Source organism: Rhinoderma darwinii, chromosome 5 (genome assembly GCF_050947455.1).
Source record: "Rhinoderma darwinii isolate aRhiDar2 chromosome 5, aRhiDar2.hap1, whole genome shotgun sequence".
NCBI classification, from domain to species: domain Eukaryota; kingdom Metazoa; phylum Chordata; class Amphibia; order Anura; family Rhinodermatidae; genus Rhinoderma; species Rhinoderma darwinii.
In genome coordinates, this window is record NC_134691.1 from 220,639,619 (window position 1) to 220,658,309 (window position 18,691).

Consider the following 18,691-nt stretch of genomic DNA (forward strand, 5'->3'; position numbering starts at 1 on the left):
GACTTGGGTACCCGCCCGGGATGTTCACGCTGGGGTATTGGTCAGGAAGTTCCACCTTCGTTTCCCCAATAAACCAGGTCCACTTAGAAAGGGTCCGGTGGCCCCTCATAAAAGGGGGGGTACTGTAAAGGATCTGCCAGGCACAACTTCTGTGTATACGCCCATAGATAATCAGTCTGCACCTGAGTCTATGTCTCTGAGACTGACTCCATCTTCCACCACTCAGGATGGCAGGCTTAGGAGTGGGAGAGCCTATCGCAGCCTGGCCAGACGGAGCTAGCTCCCGCCCTCTGTCTATTTATACCTGCCTTTCCTGTTCCTCCTTTGCTTGTGATTCTTCTCGTGTGGTTTCCTGGCCCAGCTACAGCTTCTACTATTTTATCCTGCTCCATACTGACCCTGGCTTACTGACTACTCTCCTGCTCTGTGTTTGGTACCTCGTGCACTCCTGGTTTGACTCGGCTCGTTCACCACTCTTGTTGCTCACGGTGTTGCCGTGGGCAACTGCCCCTTTCCCTTTGCTTTGTGGTCCCTTGTCTGTTTGTCTCGTGCACTTACTGAGCGTAGGGACCGCCGCCCAGTTGTACCCCGTCGCCTAGGGCGGGTCGTTGCAAGTAGGCAGGGACAGAGTGGCGGGTAGATTAGGGCTCACTTGTCCGTTTCCCTACCCCCGTCATTACAGATAGATTATATAAAAATAAAAACAGAAAATCACATAGTAAAAATTATATATATTTATTTGCATTGTGCACAGAGAAATAAGTATTTGATCCCTTTGGCAAACAAGACTTAATGTTTGGTGGCAAAACCCTTGTTGGCAAGCACAGCAGTCAGACATTTTTTGTAGTTGATGATGAGGTTTGCACACATGTTAGATGGAATTTTTTCCCACTCCTCTTTGCAGATCATCTGTAAATCATTATGATTTCGAGGCTGTCGCTTGGCAACTCGGATCTTCAGCTCCCTCTATAAGTTTTCGATGGGATTAAGGTCTGGAGACTGGCTAGGCCACCCTGTGACCTTAATGTGCTTCTTTTTGAGCCACTCCTTTGTTGCCTTGGCTGTATGTTTCGGGTCATTGTAGTGCTGGAAGACCCAGCCACAAGCCATTTTTAATGTCTTGGTGGAGGTAAGGAGGTTGTCACTCAGGATTTGACGGTACATGGCTCCATCCATTCTCCCATTGATGCGGTGAAGTAGTCCTGTGCCCTTAGCAGAGAAACACCCCCAAAACATAATGTTTCCACCTCCATGCTTGACAGTGGGGACGGTGCTCTTTGGGTCATAGGCAGCATTTCTCTTCCTCCAAAAACGGCGAGTTGAGTTAATGCCAAAGAGCTCAAGTTTAGTCTCATCTGACCACAGCACCTTCTCCCAATCACTATCAGAATCATCAAGATGTTCATTTGCAAACTTCAGACGGGCCTGTACATGTGCCTTTTTGAGCAGGGGGACCTTGCGGGCACTGCAGGAGTTTAATCCATTACGGCGTAATGTGTTACCAATGGTTTTCTTGGTGACTGTGGTCTCAGCTGCCTTGAGATCATTAACAAGTTCCCCCCGTGTAGTTTTCGGCTGAGCTCTCACCTTCCTCAGGATCAAGGATACCCCACGAGGTGAGATTTTGCATTTAGCCCCAGATCGATGTCGATTGACAGTCATTTTGTATGTCTTCCATTTTCTTACTATTGCACCAACAGTTGTCTCCTTCTCACCCAGCGTCTTACTTATGGTTTTGTAGCCCATTCCAGCCTTGTGCAGGTCTATGATCTTGTCCCTGACATCCTTAGAAAACTCTTTGGTCTTGCCCATGTTGTAGAGGTTAGAGTCAGACTGATTAATTGAGTCCGTGGACAGGAGTCTTTTATAGAGGTGACCATTTAAGACAGCTGTCTTTAATGCAGGCACCAAGTTGATTTGGAGCGTGTAACTGGTCTGGAGGAGGCTGAACTCTTAATGGTTGGTAGGGGATCAAATACTTATTTCTCTGTGCACAATGCAAATAAATATATATAATTTTGACTATGTGATTTTCTGTTTTTTTTTTTTTTAAATATAATCTATCTCTCACTGGTAAAATTAACCTAGACTAAAAATTCTAGACTGTTCATGACTTTGACAGTGGGCAAACTTACAAAATCAGCAAGGGATCAAATACTTATTTCCTTCACTGTAATTAATCCAGTCTACATTTTTATTAATGGTAATATTTGTCGCACTGTCACTTACTGCCTTAATGGGACTTGTACCCCTGCAGCTATAACAGGTCATGGGCAGCATCTTCCCCAAACCTAAAGACACCCGGGTAACATAACCTCCGGGCTCTCATTGCTGCCATGTACTTCTTAGATATGAGTGACAGCAACCAGTGACCTTCACCTCACACCTCCACATAAAACTCCTCAGATTGTAATTTGCAGTACTGCGGCATATTTACACACATTATAATTATAAACCTCAGACAATATAAACAATAGGGCCTCAACTAATAATATAATGCTATCACCAATCTCATGCTATCACCCTCAGGTTTTGGGTCCCATCAGTTCATTGCAAGTCCTGTACATCATCGTCCTCTTCTTCTCCTGTCTTCTGTCTTCTGTGGAGTCAGACTGCACAGTGGTGTCCAGTGCGGGATTTATTATTATCCTCCACCTGGCACTTACTTATTAAAACACTTGATACTGCTGACGGATTCACTCAGGTCTTTGGTCTTTACTTTGATCTTTGATGATGGGGTGAGTTCCCACGTAGACGGATTAGTGGAGTTTTATTGTGACTACCACAAACTCTTCGCATCTGTCCTCTTCCTCCGGTAAGTTACTTGTCTGGGCGGCTGCTTAGAATTGTGACACTGCCGTCAGTTCATGATAAACGCATTGTACTGGCTCAGGCTGTGCCTGCCGCATCTCAGTGATGGAGTTCATAATATTAAAAGTCTTCTAGTGCATGTTTACTGGCACTTGCCGGGGACCCCCAACCCTTGTCAATTCTTAAAATAAATACTAATCTGGTGATAACATCATCCGCATACACTATAAACGTTGTTCTAAGTACATACAATAATAATGACAGGCCCTTAAACGACATCAAACAAACACCTTTATGTAAGAAAAACTTCTCTGTTCCACTGGACAGGGCACCTAGAAGACGTGTAATTACTGGGTACACTGTATTTGAACTTGGTGTCACACTTTTAAGCAGGATTTATACCTTGATCTCAGCTGATTACCTGGAACAGCTCCTATTCACAGAAATATACACAGATTCCACATGTTTATCTGAGAAGTGTCTCAAACCAATCCCCCCCCCTACTCTGGTTCGTTCTACCTGGGAAGGCCTCTCAAGGTCTCTTCTCTTCGTGGGAGCTGGGTATGATAAGGTTGGCACCGGTCTGCCAGGACTGTTCTGTAGGCAAATCAAACAGAATTTAGCAGCATCAGCTGTAAAGCCTGGGACATAACAATTAGATCTTACCACATCGATCTTTGCAGTCTTGGGGCATATGTGAGGTCATACACCATCAATGCAAGTGCCATCAAGAGTGCCTTCGGTGCTACCGGTTTACCTTCCTTTATCCGTCCACATTCTGTCAGAATCTGGTTCTCACGCCTCCCGCTCCCAGTTGGACACTTCCTGTGGAGAACAAGCTTTCCATCGCATAATCAGTAATTGATCTTAATCAGGTAATTCATTTGAAGAAAAACATTAACAATGACAGATTTATGTTAAACGTTCACATCGAGCAATAACTAGAAGTGATACATGAAAACTCATTTTACTTCTTTATATATATCTGTACATACACATATACACTGCACAGAATTCTCTGCTCTAAAATTTTCCTTTCACAACAAAAATATTTTCAAATAGGAATCTTCTTGCACTGAGATGTTCTCATTTACACAAACATAATACTGACGCACGCCTCCAATAGTCTAATGCTAAGGCTGGTCCAGAACTTTAAATAAAACTTAACCTCAGTATTTATTATTCCCATAACCCTTTTTGAATATCGTTATTAAACAAACTAACTTTGGGACAACATCTGGAGAACTGCTGACATCTTACCATTGTACAAACCTCAGGTCAATACTTGGGATAGCACTGCTCCCCTGTCACTTACACACAACGTCTGCAGTGGGGAAGATACCGGCCGGGCTTCAGGCCTCCATGAGAACAGGTCTACACACACGAGCACATTGTCATACACTTCTACCTCGGGTAATTGTATGTTCTGCAGTCTCTGGGACGGGTAATTTGGCCGGGCTGCACTTTTCACAGGTACCTTTGCTGTTTTACCTATGTCATGCCGTGCGCACATCATGCCGGCTGCTACAAACCTAGCGGTGGCATTATTGTATCCAGGGACAAGCCAATTTACTGACACCTGGCCGCACATACCCTTGTTGTCAGGTCTGTCTTCTCTTGCTCTCTCTATTGGCTTACCCGATGATCCAATAAAGTTCCTACTACCAATGGGCCCATAATTGTGGGCGATGTCAAAAGCGTACCTAGAGTCAGTGTAAATGTCGGCCGTCTTACCTTCTGCCAGGCTACAAGCCTCAGCGAGCACCTCCAGCTCCGCTCCTTGAGATGAATGAGAAGGTGAGAGTGGTTTCTGGATGATTTACCTGGTGCCTCGAATCCTGTGAGTGACCTCGGCCTCTTGTGTAAATTTACTGGAGCGGGATGGTCTCTTACACATTTTGTAGATCTCCTGGAACCAAATTCATTAATTCAAAACAAACCAAAATTGTACCTCATCAGTCCCTTCACCATTCCCCTCTTTTTGGACTCTGTGAAAGTAATGTAGCAGGGTTCAAAACTACATGTTAACATAATAGGGTTGGGCACTCTATCTGGGGGGCACTAGTTTGGCCCCCTGTAATACACAACAGCCTGGAACAAAAATGACTTTCTCCTGACAAAAATACATTTATCTTTAAAATAACTTGCAACCATTTACCTGTAAAACATCTCACATTTTCCAAAATAACATTTAGGCAGCACTATAGCACGTGCCTCATGTGTGAAAACAAAAACAAAACAATTGTAATTAGTTATTCAATAAAATGGAAAATTTTATATCTGGTAATATTAATTACTGCAAACCAATAAACTATATATAAGAATAGGGAACAGTGGGGGCACATACATGTTCAAGACCCCGTGCCTCATAATATCTGTAGTTTAATACATCTGAATTAACATCAAAACATTCCAACATAAAATCTGCAGCGTAACTTTTTTTTTTTTTTTAGACATATCCAGCAGTCTGTAATATTTTTCTCGCTTGGTGAAGTTATTGACAACAACGCATGCGCAAAGAGAAGATTTTTTTTTTTAGATATTACTGCTGTTAAAAATAAGAGCATACAATATAGATCTAAAATCATTGCAATATTGTAATCATTTGTCTCATCAGTTCACGCTCTATATACAAGCTTACACCAGTCTGCCTCACACTGCACACAGCCCCCCTCCCCCACACAATCTATATCACTCATCGCATTCTACAGGAGGGGGTCACACACTCACTCCTCACAGCTTCTATTCTCACAATCGTAACAATTTCAATGCCGGCAAAAATTCTCCCATACAATGAACTTTCAAGAGTCACACATCTGTAACAGTGTCCAATCTGTTGGCCACCATCTCTATATTATGATGACGTGTCTTTTCACCAGTGCACAGCATCCTGCACCCCTGGGACGGAATCTAGAATAGAAGAAAACACTGCAGCATGTGTTACGGGCAACTCTTTACTGAGGGAAATGACAAAATTAACAAGGCTATCATTTCATACTGATTTGATTGGGCCGGGCGTGACCTCATCAGGGGTGGGTGGCAGCCTCTCCCACAGGAAGCACATTGCTCAGCTGTGAGGGGGGTTTTGCTGCCCACAATGAGGACACACTCAACATGAGGGACGGCCGCCATTACAGGGCGGCGGCTGGTCCTGTGTTTTCTAATACATATAACATACAATGCCTTTCTTATTTACAACTTCCCTTCGCTTCACCAAATCATACGAATAGGATCGTCCGGGTACTGGTGATCCTGATGATTTGAATATGGACCGTAAACCATCCATTTTAACCGTCATAAATTACATGAAGAATATAAACAACTTTTGGTCTGCAACTCTCTGGTGACTGGTTTCACCATGGTCTGGCCAACATATTACCTACGACTTATCACACGACTTATCAGTGCGTTACACACCCAGTGTGCACCTGTCCCACGACTTATCACATGACTTATCGCACATGTATGGTGCCCACATGCCCGCGTATAAGACAGGTTATAATAATACCCACGACTTATCGCACATTGTGCCCGCGTGCCCCTGTATAAGACAGGTTATATTTTCTATTTAGTCCCTAATTACCCAGAGGATGGTTAGTCGGGCGCGACTAATTTCTTACGGGTTCGTGACCACACAGAGCGGGGATGTCGCTCCTGTCGCCTGAGAGCTAATCCAGGCAACCGACAAGGGTTATACATATTCCCACAAGACCGTCCACTAACACAGATAAGTCGAAGATTAATAAAATCAACTGACTTACCGTGTTATTGTGGAGGTGATCAGGCTCCTTCAGTGGGCAGTCCTGGGTCGTCTGTTTCACCCTGTGATTGTCGGTTGTCCGGATTCCGAGATCCCCTCGAGTTTGGCCCCACGTTTGGGTGCTATTGTCAGGGTAACTTCCTTTTCCCTGCTATTTTACACCGAATAACCACCTCCGTAAGTTGGAATCTGAGGGCATGCGTGGAGAAAATATACCAGGAGACAAGTTGGTACACATCCTCCCTCAGTCAAGTAGGAAGTAAGAAATAATTTTTTATTGAACAAAGAGTTACAGAAATCTTCCCTGTAGGAAGGTGGGACGTGCTTAAGCCCTATTGGCTCCTCAGCTGTAAGTCCATCTGTACACTCCTCTTGCATTCCAGGGGCGGTGTCTTCCATAGGCGTGTCCCTCTTACATGCTCCATTTTGTTAAATTCCAGTTCTTTGTGTAATATACTGATATATATATACACATATATGTGAGGATAATATTTTTGCAAACAATATACATGGTAATGATCCCTGACAAAAGGAGCTATCTTTTTTCAAAATCTTATCAAGAGTATACCAACATATTATATGAAACAGAAAATATGGGTAAGCCTGGGTTCCCACACAGCATAAACACTGTGGTATTTCCGCAAAGAAATTCTGAGTGAAAATTCTGTAGCATACAGTGGCAGCAAAGTGGATGAGATTTTCTGTCATATTACTAGGATCCCTTTTAACGCTAGCTGAGATATCTCACATTGGTTTACAGTTCATTATTATATTATACCCAATTTTTTTTATTCAGGATTAAAATTAGAGAAACGAATAATGGCCATAAATGTGGTCACACATCTGCTGATTAAATACACATTATATGGAGATGTCCCAAGCTCCAGCTATACTGGAAGCAATGAATTTTTGGTTAATGTGGCATATCAAACGCAGATTCCAAGATTCCACTATCTCCTTCGTTATGTCTATTATGAGATGATTCCTGCTTAAGAATCCCTAAACCATTGTGTTGTGCCATAAAAAGGCACTTTTTGTAGCAAAAATTTTGAGATTGTAAGATTTCCAACTTGCATGACATAAAAACGTGTTAAAGAGGCTATGTCACCAGATTTTGCAACCCCTATCTGCTATTGCAGCAGATAGGCGCTGCAATGTAGATTACAGTAACGTTTTTATTTTTAAAAAACAAGCATTTTTGGCCAAGTTATGACCATTTTTGTATTTATGCAAATGAGGCTTGCAAAAGTACAACTGGGCGTGTTGAAAAGTAAAAGTACAACTGGGCGTGTATTATGTGCGTACATCGGGACGTTTTTACTTCTTTTACTAGCTGGGCGTTCTGACGAGAAGTATCATCCACTTCTCTTCAGAACGCCCAGCTTCTGGCAGATCACGCTGTGACGTCACTTCCCCAGGTCCTGCATCGTGTCAGACGAGCGAGGACACATCGGCACCAGAGGCTACAGATGATTCTGCAGCAGCATCGGCGTTTGCAGGTAAGTAGCTACATCGACTTACCTGCAAACGCCGATGCTGCTGCAGAATCATCTGTAGCCTCTGGTGCCGATGTGTCCTCGCTCGTCTGACACGATGCAGGACCTGGGGAAGTGACGTCACAGCGTGATCTGCCAGAAGCTGGGCGTTCTGAAGAGAAGTGGATGATACTTCTCGTCAGAACGCCCAGCTAGTAAAAGAAGTAAAAAAGCCCTGATGTACGCACATAATACACGCCCAGTTGTACTTTTACTTTTCAACACGCCCAGTTGTACTTTTGCAAGCCTCATTTGCATAAATACAAAAATGGTCATAACTTGGCCAAAAATGCTCGTTTTTTAAAAATAAAAACGTTGCTGTTATCTACATTGCAGCGCCTATCTGCTGCAATAGCAGATAGGGGTTGCAAAATCTGGTGACAGAGCCTCTTTAAGTAATGTGATATTAAAAGAGAGAAATACATAAAATAAATTAAAACATGTTCTTTGACTGCTGGAAACCCTGGTTTTCATTGCTTACCTGGGATGACTCCATGGCAATAATAAGCTGTTAATTATTTGTTCTACTTTCGATTCCACAGGGGTGGAGGGGGGATGGGGGATTTTGTTATGGGTTAAATACAGAGTCGGACTGGTCCATTAGGGTACCAGGGAATCCTCTTGGTCCTGGCTCTGTCCAGGCCGTATTTGCCACTAGGCACTGGGGGCGATCCCAGGCTGACACTAGTTGGGACTCTTGTGTATCTAAATAAGTCCCTGCACTAGGTTCTGGTGCATCTCAAGTGATCCTGCGCCACTTACAAGGCTCAGTAAACTAAGTAGTGACAGCTCTAACCTGTCATTGGTTAGTTTACATCATGTGGTTCCCGGTTACCAGGGCCACATCTACCATGAGACAAGTTGAGCCTCTGGTCTCAGGCGGCATCCTGCAGAGTTTCAGTGGGGAGTGCCTAAAAGAACTGCTGGCCGAGGTTTCCTCCACCTAACAGCTGCAAGATGTGCTGCCTCTTTAAGAATATTTCTCCTTTGCCACCTTAATAAACCCCCTTGACTCTCCCTGCTCTCCACTCTCCTGTCGCTATTGTAATACGATCCTGCTCAGTGTCGGGGCGGAGAGAGGGGCGAGAAGGTTGTCTGCTCTGCAACTGAAGGAAAATCCTGCCATAGTGGACACATCAAAGCTTGCTAGTGGTTTTCTCTGGAGTCTCCCATCACAGCAATAGAAGATCTATATAGACAGCAGCCTGCACAAAAGGTACAGTGAAGGAAATAAGTATTTGATCCCTTGCTGATTTTGTAAGTTTGCCCACTGTCAAAGACATGAACAGTCTAGAATTTTTAGGCTAGGTTAATTTTACCAGTGAGAGATAGATTATATTTTAAAAAAAAACAGAAAATCACATAGTCAAAATGATATATATTTATTTGCATTGTGCACAGAGAAATAAGTATTTGAATTATATAGAAATAAGCAGGGTTGTGATGTGTGCACATATCTGTCATGTGATCTCTTTAGCGTCAGACCGGAAGTTGTCAAAACATTGACTGATATCGAGGCTTGGTACCTGGCACGCACGCGGGTAGTCTGACGTTGAGAGGGGGGTGTGATTATGCGCCATTGGACATCACCGCCTTAGGTTCAGTATTTAAACTTGTATAGGGACTAGTATAGTCTACTCCTGACGAAGGTAGCGAAACGCACGTCGAGTTGTCTCCTAGGATTGGGAACAGTGTCATCTGCCATCATGTCTACCGCAGGTAATGGATTTAGGTATTCAATTTAAACTGGCTTGATCTTGTTACCATATACTGTGTAGTACACCTGTGGTTTACCTACAGAGATCAGATTCTAGATTCCTGATCTCTGGTTGAACTACTTTACATGATTGTTATGTACCTGTTACAATAATTATATAGGGCCATGGTGGACTTTCTCATTCGAGGCTTCTTTTAAATTCTATGTTTTCATTAATTGTATGTTATTGAGGGGGGTTTTCCCAATATGGGACAATAAAGATTTATATTTTTTATACTATTGGAATACTTTGTATGTTTTGGTTTAGGCATATTTTTGGTTTTCTTGATGATATAATTGTGTCTTGATCGTTCATTGTATGCTTAGGATACATACTGGTAGAACATTTATACAGCACCAGAACCAAGCTCAGTACATATATACAGCACCCAAAGCAAGCTCTGTACAAATATACAATACCAGAACAAAGCTCAGTACATAAATACAACACCCTAACCAAGCTCAGTACATAAATACAACACCAGAAACAAGCTCGGTACATAAATACAACACCAGAACCAAGCTCAGTACATAAATACAGCACCAGAACATTGTTCAGTATATAAATACAACACCAGGACAAAGCTCAGAACATAAATTTAACACCATAACCAAGCTCAGTACATAAATACAACACCAAAAGCAAGCTCAATACATAAATACAGCACCAGAACCAACAACAGTACATATATACAGCACCAGACCAAAGCTCAGTACATTTATACAACACCAGAACCAAGCTCAGTACATATATACAGCACAAGAACCAAACTCAATACATATATACAGTACCAGAACAAAGCTCAGTACATATATACAGCACCAGAACAAAGCTCAATACATATATACAGCACAAAGCTCAGTACATACATATGGTATCAGCATAAATACAGCTCAGTAGAGCGCGGATTCCATGTCATCTGCTGGTGTTGGTCCACTGTGTTATAATAAGTCCAGAGATAACGCAGCTGTCTACCAGGAAATTTTAGAGCACTTCATGCTTCCCTCTGCTGACAAGCTTTATGGAGATGCTGATTACATTTTACAGCAGGAATTGGCACCTGCCCACACTGCCAAAAGTACCAATACCTGGTGTATCACTGTGCTTGATTGGCCAGAAAACTCACCAGACCTAACCCATAGAGAGTCTATGGGGTATTGTCAAGAGGAAGATGAGAGACACAAGACCCAACAATGCAGACGAGCTGAAGGCCGCTATCAAAGCAACCTGGGCTTCCATAACACCTCAGCAGTGCCACAGGCTGATCGCCTCCATGCCACGTCGCATTGGTGCAGTAATTCATGCAAAACGAGCCCCGACCAAGTATTGAGTGCATATACCCTACATACTTTTCAGTAGGACAACATTTCAGTATTAAAAATCATTTTTTAAATTGGGCTTATTTAATATTCAAATTTTCTGAGACACTAAAATTTTGAGTTTTCATTAACTGTTAGCCATACTCATCAACAGTAAAAAATAAATAAATGCTGGAAATAGATCGCTCTGTGTGTAATGAATCTATATAATATATGCGTTTCACTTTTTGAATAGAATTACTGAAATAAATTAACTTTTTGATGATATTCTAATTCATTGAGCAGGACAAGTATATATATTATTTTGTAAAAAGAAAATTCTTCTTCCACCATTACTTGAACTAAATACGTAGACTGTCTTTCCCTATTTTCTGTCCAGCTGAGCTGTATGACATTTGGTTACTTTGAACATTATTTGCTGTCTTAAATATTTTTACAGCTAGATCATACTCTTCCAGTATATTTATGTGTTTTGTGGTGTTAATGGGCTTGCCTAAATCTTTGATTTAAAGCTGTGAGGTTCAAAAAAACCTAGGTCATTAATGCTGATATGAAATCTTCTAAAACTCGAATCCACTGGACTAGCACTGAATCTTTATAATGAAATTATAAAATAGATTTTCCAATGAAACCATTACATTATTCCATATTGCTTTTATTCCTTATAATATTAATATATATATATATATATATATATATATATATATATATATATATATATATACACAGTATATATATACACCGCATTCCAAATTATTATGCAAATGTTATTTTTCGTTGATTTTCCTAAATAGTCGATGCAAATGACAGTCAGTATAATCTTCAAGCCATCAACCGTTGGAGTATAATGCAAATTGAATTTGTGAGTATTTTGACCGTTTCTGCTTGAATATCTTTGCAGGATGTCAGAATAGCCTACCAGAGCGTCTGTTTTGATGTGTACTGCCTCCCACCCTCATAGATATTTTGCTTGAGGATGCTCCAAAGGTTCTCAATAGGGTTGAGGTCAGGGGAACATGGGGGCCACACCATGAGTTTCTCTCCTTTTATGCCCATAGCAGCCAATGACACAGAGGTATTCTTTGCAGCATGAGATGGTGCATTGTCATACATGAAGATCATTTTGCTACGGAAGGCAAGGTGCTTCTTTTTGTACCACGGAAGAAAGTGGTCAGTCATAAACTCTACGTACTTTGCAGAGGTCATTTTCACACTGTCTGGGAACCTAAAGGGGCCTAACAGCTCTTTCTCCATGATTCCAGCCCAAAACATGACTCTGCCACCTCCTTGCTGATGTCGCAGCCTTGTTGGGACATGGTGGCCATTCACCAACCATCCACTACTCCATCCATCTGGACCATCCAGGGTTGCACGGCACTCATCAGTAAACAACACGGTTTGAAAATTAGTCTTCATGTATTTCTGAGCACACTGCAACCGTTTCTGCTTAAAGAGGCTCTGTCACCAGATTTTGCAACCCCTATCTGCTATTGCAGCAGATAGGCGCTGCAATGTAGATTACAGTAACGTTTTTATTTTTAAAAAACGAGCATTTTTGGCCAAGTTATGGCCATTTTTGTATTTATGCAAATGAGGCTTGCAAAAGTACATCCATCTGGACCATCCAGGGTTGCACGGCACTCATCAGTAAACAACACGGTTTGAAAATTAGTCTTCATGTATTTCTGAGCCCACTGCAACCGTTTCTGCTTGTGAGCATTGTTTAGGGGGTGGCCGAATAATATCTTTATGCACACTTGCAAACCTCTGGAGGATCCTACACAGGTTCGCGGGACTCCAGAGGCACCAGCTGCTTCAAATACCTGTTTGCTGCTTTGCAATGGCATTTTAGCAGCTGCTCTCCTAATCCTATTAATTTGTCTGGCAGAAACCTTCCTCATTATGCCTTTATCTGAACGAACCCGTCTGTGCTCTGAATCAGCCACAAATCTTTTCACAGTACGATGATCACGCTTAAGTTTTCTTGAAATATCCAATGTTTTCATACCTTGTCCAAGGTATTGCACTATTTCACACTTTTCGGCAGCAGAGAGATCCTTTTTCTTTCCCATATTGCTTGAAACCTGTGGCTTGCTTAATAATGTGGAACATCCTTCTTAAGTAGTTTTCCTTTGATTGGGCACACCTGGCAAACAATTATCACAGGTGTCTGAGATTGATTACAATGATCCAAAGAGCCCTAAGACACAATACCATCCATGAGTTTAATTGAAAAACTAATAATTAAATGTTTATGACACTTAAATCCAATGTGCATAATAATTTGGAACACGGTGTATATATATATATAGATAGATAGATAGATAGATAGATAGAGCAAGCAGAAGAATCGAGGCAGTACTCCAAAGTATTGGATGAAAATAGAGGTGTGTTTAGGGTCGGCGTCAGCACCCGGCAAACCCGGGCAAGAGCCCACTCCACTTGGGGGGGCCCACTGGGCCGCCGGGTGCTGACGCTGCCGTCGGTAACGCATGATTGTCCATATATAGACAGTGATGTAAGAAGGAGAAGAGTCCCAGGCAGAGCGCTAGCGGCTCTGCTCCGGGACTCTGTATCTGGGAAAGCCCTTGACATCGCTGTCCATATATGGACAGTGAATATGGACAGCGATGCCAGGACCAGAGCAGTGTCCCAGCCTGACCGCGCTGGTCCCGCCTCCACCTGAGCCTGTGTCCACAGGACGCAGATTTAGTTGGGTTGAATGCTGGAGCCTTGCTCCAGCATTGACCGTGCCGTGAGCCGCTCACTACATCGCGCCTGTCTGTGACGAGTCACTCACAGCACAGTGCAGAGGAGAAGGATCCTCCACACATCATGGGAACGTGGGTAGGTAAGTAATTATGTTATTATTTTTCTATTAGGTACATATGGGGGCATTATACTAGGTATGGGAGGGGGGTCCTATTGTATCTGCTGGGGGGCATTATACTGTATGGAGGGCATTATACTGTATGGGACAGCTGTGGGGGGCATTATACTGTATGTGGCAGTTATGGAGGGCATTATACTGTATGGGGGCATTATACTGTATGGGACAGCTATGGGGGCATTATACTGTATGGGACAGCTATGGGGGGCATTATAATGTATGGTGCAGCTATGGGGGTGGCATTATACTGCATGGTGCAACTATGGGGGCCATTATACTGTATGGTGCAGCTATGGGGGAATTGTACTGTGTGGGGGCAGCTATGGGGGTCATTATACTGTGTGGCCGATTTTTACTGTGGGAGCAGCTATGGGGGGCATTTTACTGTGGTGGTCAGCAATGGACGGCATTATACTGTGTGGGGGGCAGCTATGGGGGGTCATTATACTGTGGGGGCATTCATGGGGTATGTTGGGCAAGGCAGCTGGGCATAGGCATGTGCAGGGGTCTGGTGGTGTTGGGTAGGGGGGCCTAAGCTGAATTCTTGCACCAGGGCCCATGAGCCTTTAGCTACGCCATTCCCAGGCAGAGGGCAAGTAGTGCTCTGCCCGGGACTATGGATCTGGGGTTGCCCCTGACAACACTGTCCATATATAGACAGTGACGTCAGAAGCCGTGTGGCACTACATGGGAGGAGGGGGCTGTGTGGCTGTGTGGCACTACCTGGGAGGGGGGCTGTGTGGCACTATCTACAGGGGGCACTACATTTATTGGGGTACAAACGAGTGGCCTAACTTTTATATGGGGGCATAAACAGGGCCTAACATCTATATTGGGGCACAAAGTGACGATTTTTGGCATTTTACTGCCGCCGTGAGTTTCCCTGCCAAGGGGTCCACTAAGTCTGTGTTGCCCAAGGGCCCACATAAACCTGGAGCCGGCCCTGGGTGTGTTTATTCAACCCAGAGGCAGGGAAGGTTTCGATCCAGCTTACTGGGATCTTTTTCAAGCAAACTGACACTCAAGTGTGGGGTTTAATACTCCAGTGTTACAGTGTTACAAGTGAATTTGCATAAAAATAAAGATAAAGCATATACATACATAAAGAAAGAGATCAATTGTATAACTTCAGAAATCACCTGTCAGTCAGGTTACATAAAGTGTACATATAACCTACCGGAAAAATATTCTTCAGATACATGTCTCATGTGCATCAGTGAACAGGATAGTGTGTAAAATACATTGGTGATGTGGTGAATACATAAAAAAACATAGTACAGTATACGGTAGGAGGAAGATGCTTCTCACCGCTGGACGACACTTCTAAATTGGAGCTTGCTACATCGGCATCTTCACATCCCAACTGCACGCATGTGATAGACCGAGGAAGGAGCAGTACGCTCACAGTACGAACGCACTGCACATGCGTACCGGCTCCTGGACTGCAATTCAGTGTGGCAAGGTAAAAATAGAGTATATAGTTAATATACAGTGAAGGAAATAAGTATTTGATCCCTTGCTGATTTTGTAAGTTTGCCTACTGTCAAAGCCATGAACAGTCTAGAATTTTTAGGCTAGGTTAATTTTACCAGTGAGAGATAGATTATATATATTAAAAAAAAAAAAGAAAATCACATAGTCAAAATTATATATATTTATTTGCATTGTGCACAGAGAAACAAGTATTTGATCCCCTACCAACCATTAAGAGTTCAGCCTCCTCCAGACCAGTTACACGCTCCAAATCAACTTGGTGCCTGCATTAAAGACAGCTGTCTTAAATGGTCACCTCTATAAAAGACTCCTGTCCACAGACTCAATTAATCAGTCTGACTCTAACCTCTACAACATGGGCAAGACCAAAGAGCTTTCTAAGGATGTCAGGGACAAGATCATAGACCTGCACAAGGCTGGAATGGGCTACAAAACCATAAGTAAGACGCTGGGTGAGAAGGAGACAACTGTTGGTGCAATAGTAAGAAAATGGAAGACATACAAAATGACTGTCAATCGACATCGATCTGGGGCTAAATGCAAAATCTCACCTCGTGGGGTATCCTTGATCCTGAGGAAGGTGAGAGCTCAGCCGAAAACTACACGGGGGGAACTTGTTAATGATCTCAAGGCAGCTGAAACCACAGTCACCAAGAAAACCATTGGTAACACATTACGCCGTAATGGATTAAAATCCCGCAGTGCCCGCAAGGTCCCCCTGCTCAAGAAGGCACATGTACAGGCCCGTCTGAAGTTTGCAAATGAACATCTGGATGATTCTGATAGTGATTTGGAGAAGGTGCTGTGGTCAGATGAGACTAAACTTGAGCTCTTTGGCATTAACTCAACTCGCCGTGTTTGGAGGAAGAGAAATGCTGCCTATGACCCAAAGAACACCGTCCCCACTGTCAACCATGGAGGTGGAAACATTATGTTTTGGGGGTGTTTCTCAGCTAAGGGCACAGGACTACTTCACCGCATCAATGGGAGAATGGATGGAGCCATGTACCGTCAAATCCTGAGTGACAACCTCCTTCCCTCCACCAGGACATTAAAAATGGCTCGTGCCTGGGTCTTCCAGCACGACAATGACCCGAAACATACAGCCAAGGCAACAAAGGAGTGGCTCAAAAAGAAGCACATTAAGGTCATGGAGTGGCCTAGCCAGTCTCCAGACGTTAATCCCATCGAAAATTTATGGAGGGAGCTGAAGATCCGAGTTGCCAAGCGACAGCCTCGAAATCTTAATGATTTACAGATGATCTGCAAAGAGGAGTGGGCCAAAATTCCATCTAACATGTGTGCAAACCTCATCATCAACTACAAAAAACGTCTGACTGTTGTGCTTGCTAACAAGGGTTTTGCCACCAAGTATTAAGTCTTGTTTGCCAAAGGGATCAAATACTTATTAATTGAGTCTGTGGACAGGAGTCTTTTATAGAGGTGACCATTTAAGACAGCTGTCTTTAATGCAGGCACCAAGTTGATTTGGAGCGTGTAACTGGTCTGGAGGAGGCTGAACTCTTAATGGTTGGTAGAGGATCAAATACTTATTTCTCTGTGCACAATGTAAATAAATATATATAATTTTTACTATGTGATTTTCTGTTTTTTTTTAAAATATAATCTATCTCTCACCGGTAAAATTAACCTAGCCTAAAAATGCTAGACTGTTCACGTCTTTGACAGTGGGCAAACTTACAAAATCAGCAAGGGATTAAATACTTATTTCCTTCACTGTATATATATATATATATATATACACTACCGTTCAAAAGTTTAGGGTCACTTAGAAATTTCTTTATTTTTGAAAGAAAAGCACAGTTTTTTTCAATGAAGATAACATTAAATTAATCAGAAATACACTCTATACATTGTTAATGTGCTAAATGACTATTCTACCTGCAAACGTCTGGTTTTTAATGCAATATCTACATAGGTGTATAGAGGCCCATTTCCAGCAACCATCACTCCAGTGTTCTAATGGTACATTGTGTTTGCTAACTGTGTTAGAAGGCTAATGGATTATTAGAAAACACTTGAAAACCCTTGTGCAATTATGTTAGCATCGCTGTAAACAGTTTTGCTGTTTAGAGGAGCTATAAAACTGACCTTCCTTTGAGCTAGTTGAGAATCTAGAGCATTACATTTGTGGGTTCGATTAAACTCTCAAAATGGCTAGAAAAAGAGAGCTTTCATGTGAAACTCGACAGTCTATTCTTGTTCTTAGAAATGAAGGCTATTCCATGCCAGAAATTGCCAAGAAACTGAAGATTTCCTACAACGGTGTGTACTACTCCCTTCAGAGGACAGCACAAACAGGCTCTAACCAGAGTAGAAAGGGAAGTGGGAGGCCCCGCTGCACAACTGAGCAACAAGACAAGTACATTAGAGTCTTTAGTTTGAGAAATAGATGCCTCACAGGTCCTCAACTGGCAGCTTCATTAAATAGTACCTGCAAAACGCCAGTGTCAACGTCTACAGTGAAGAGGCGACTCCGGGATGCTGGCCTTCAGGGCAGAGTGGCAAAGAAAAAGCCATATCTGAGACTGCCTAATAAAAGGAAAAGATTAATATGGGCAAAAGCACACAGACATTGGACAGAGGAAGATTGGAAAAAAGTGTTATGGACAGACGAATTGAAGTTTGAGGTGTTTGGATCACACAGAAGAACATTTGTGAGACGCAGAACAACTGAAAAGATGCTGGAAGAGTGCCTGACGCCATCTGTCAAGCATGGTGGAGGTAATGGGATGGTCTGGGGTTGCTTTGGTGCTGGTAAAGTGGGAGATTTGTACAAGGTAAAAGGGATTTTGAATAAGGAAGGCTATTACTCCATTTTGCAACGCCATGCCATACCCTGTGGACAGCGCTTGATTGCAGCCAATTTCATGCTACAACAGGACAATCACCCAAAGCACGCCTCCAAATTATGCAAGAACTATTTAGGGAAGAAGCGGGCAGCTGGTATTCTATCTGTAATGGAGTGGCCAGCGCAGTCACCAGATCTCAACCCCATAGAGCTGTTGTGGGAGCAGCTTGACCGTATGGTACGCAAGAAGTGCCCATCAAGCCAATCCAACTTGTGGGAGGGGCTTCTGGAAGCATGGGGTGAAATTTCTCCC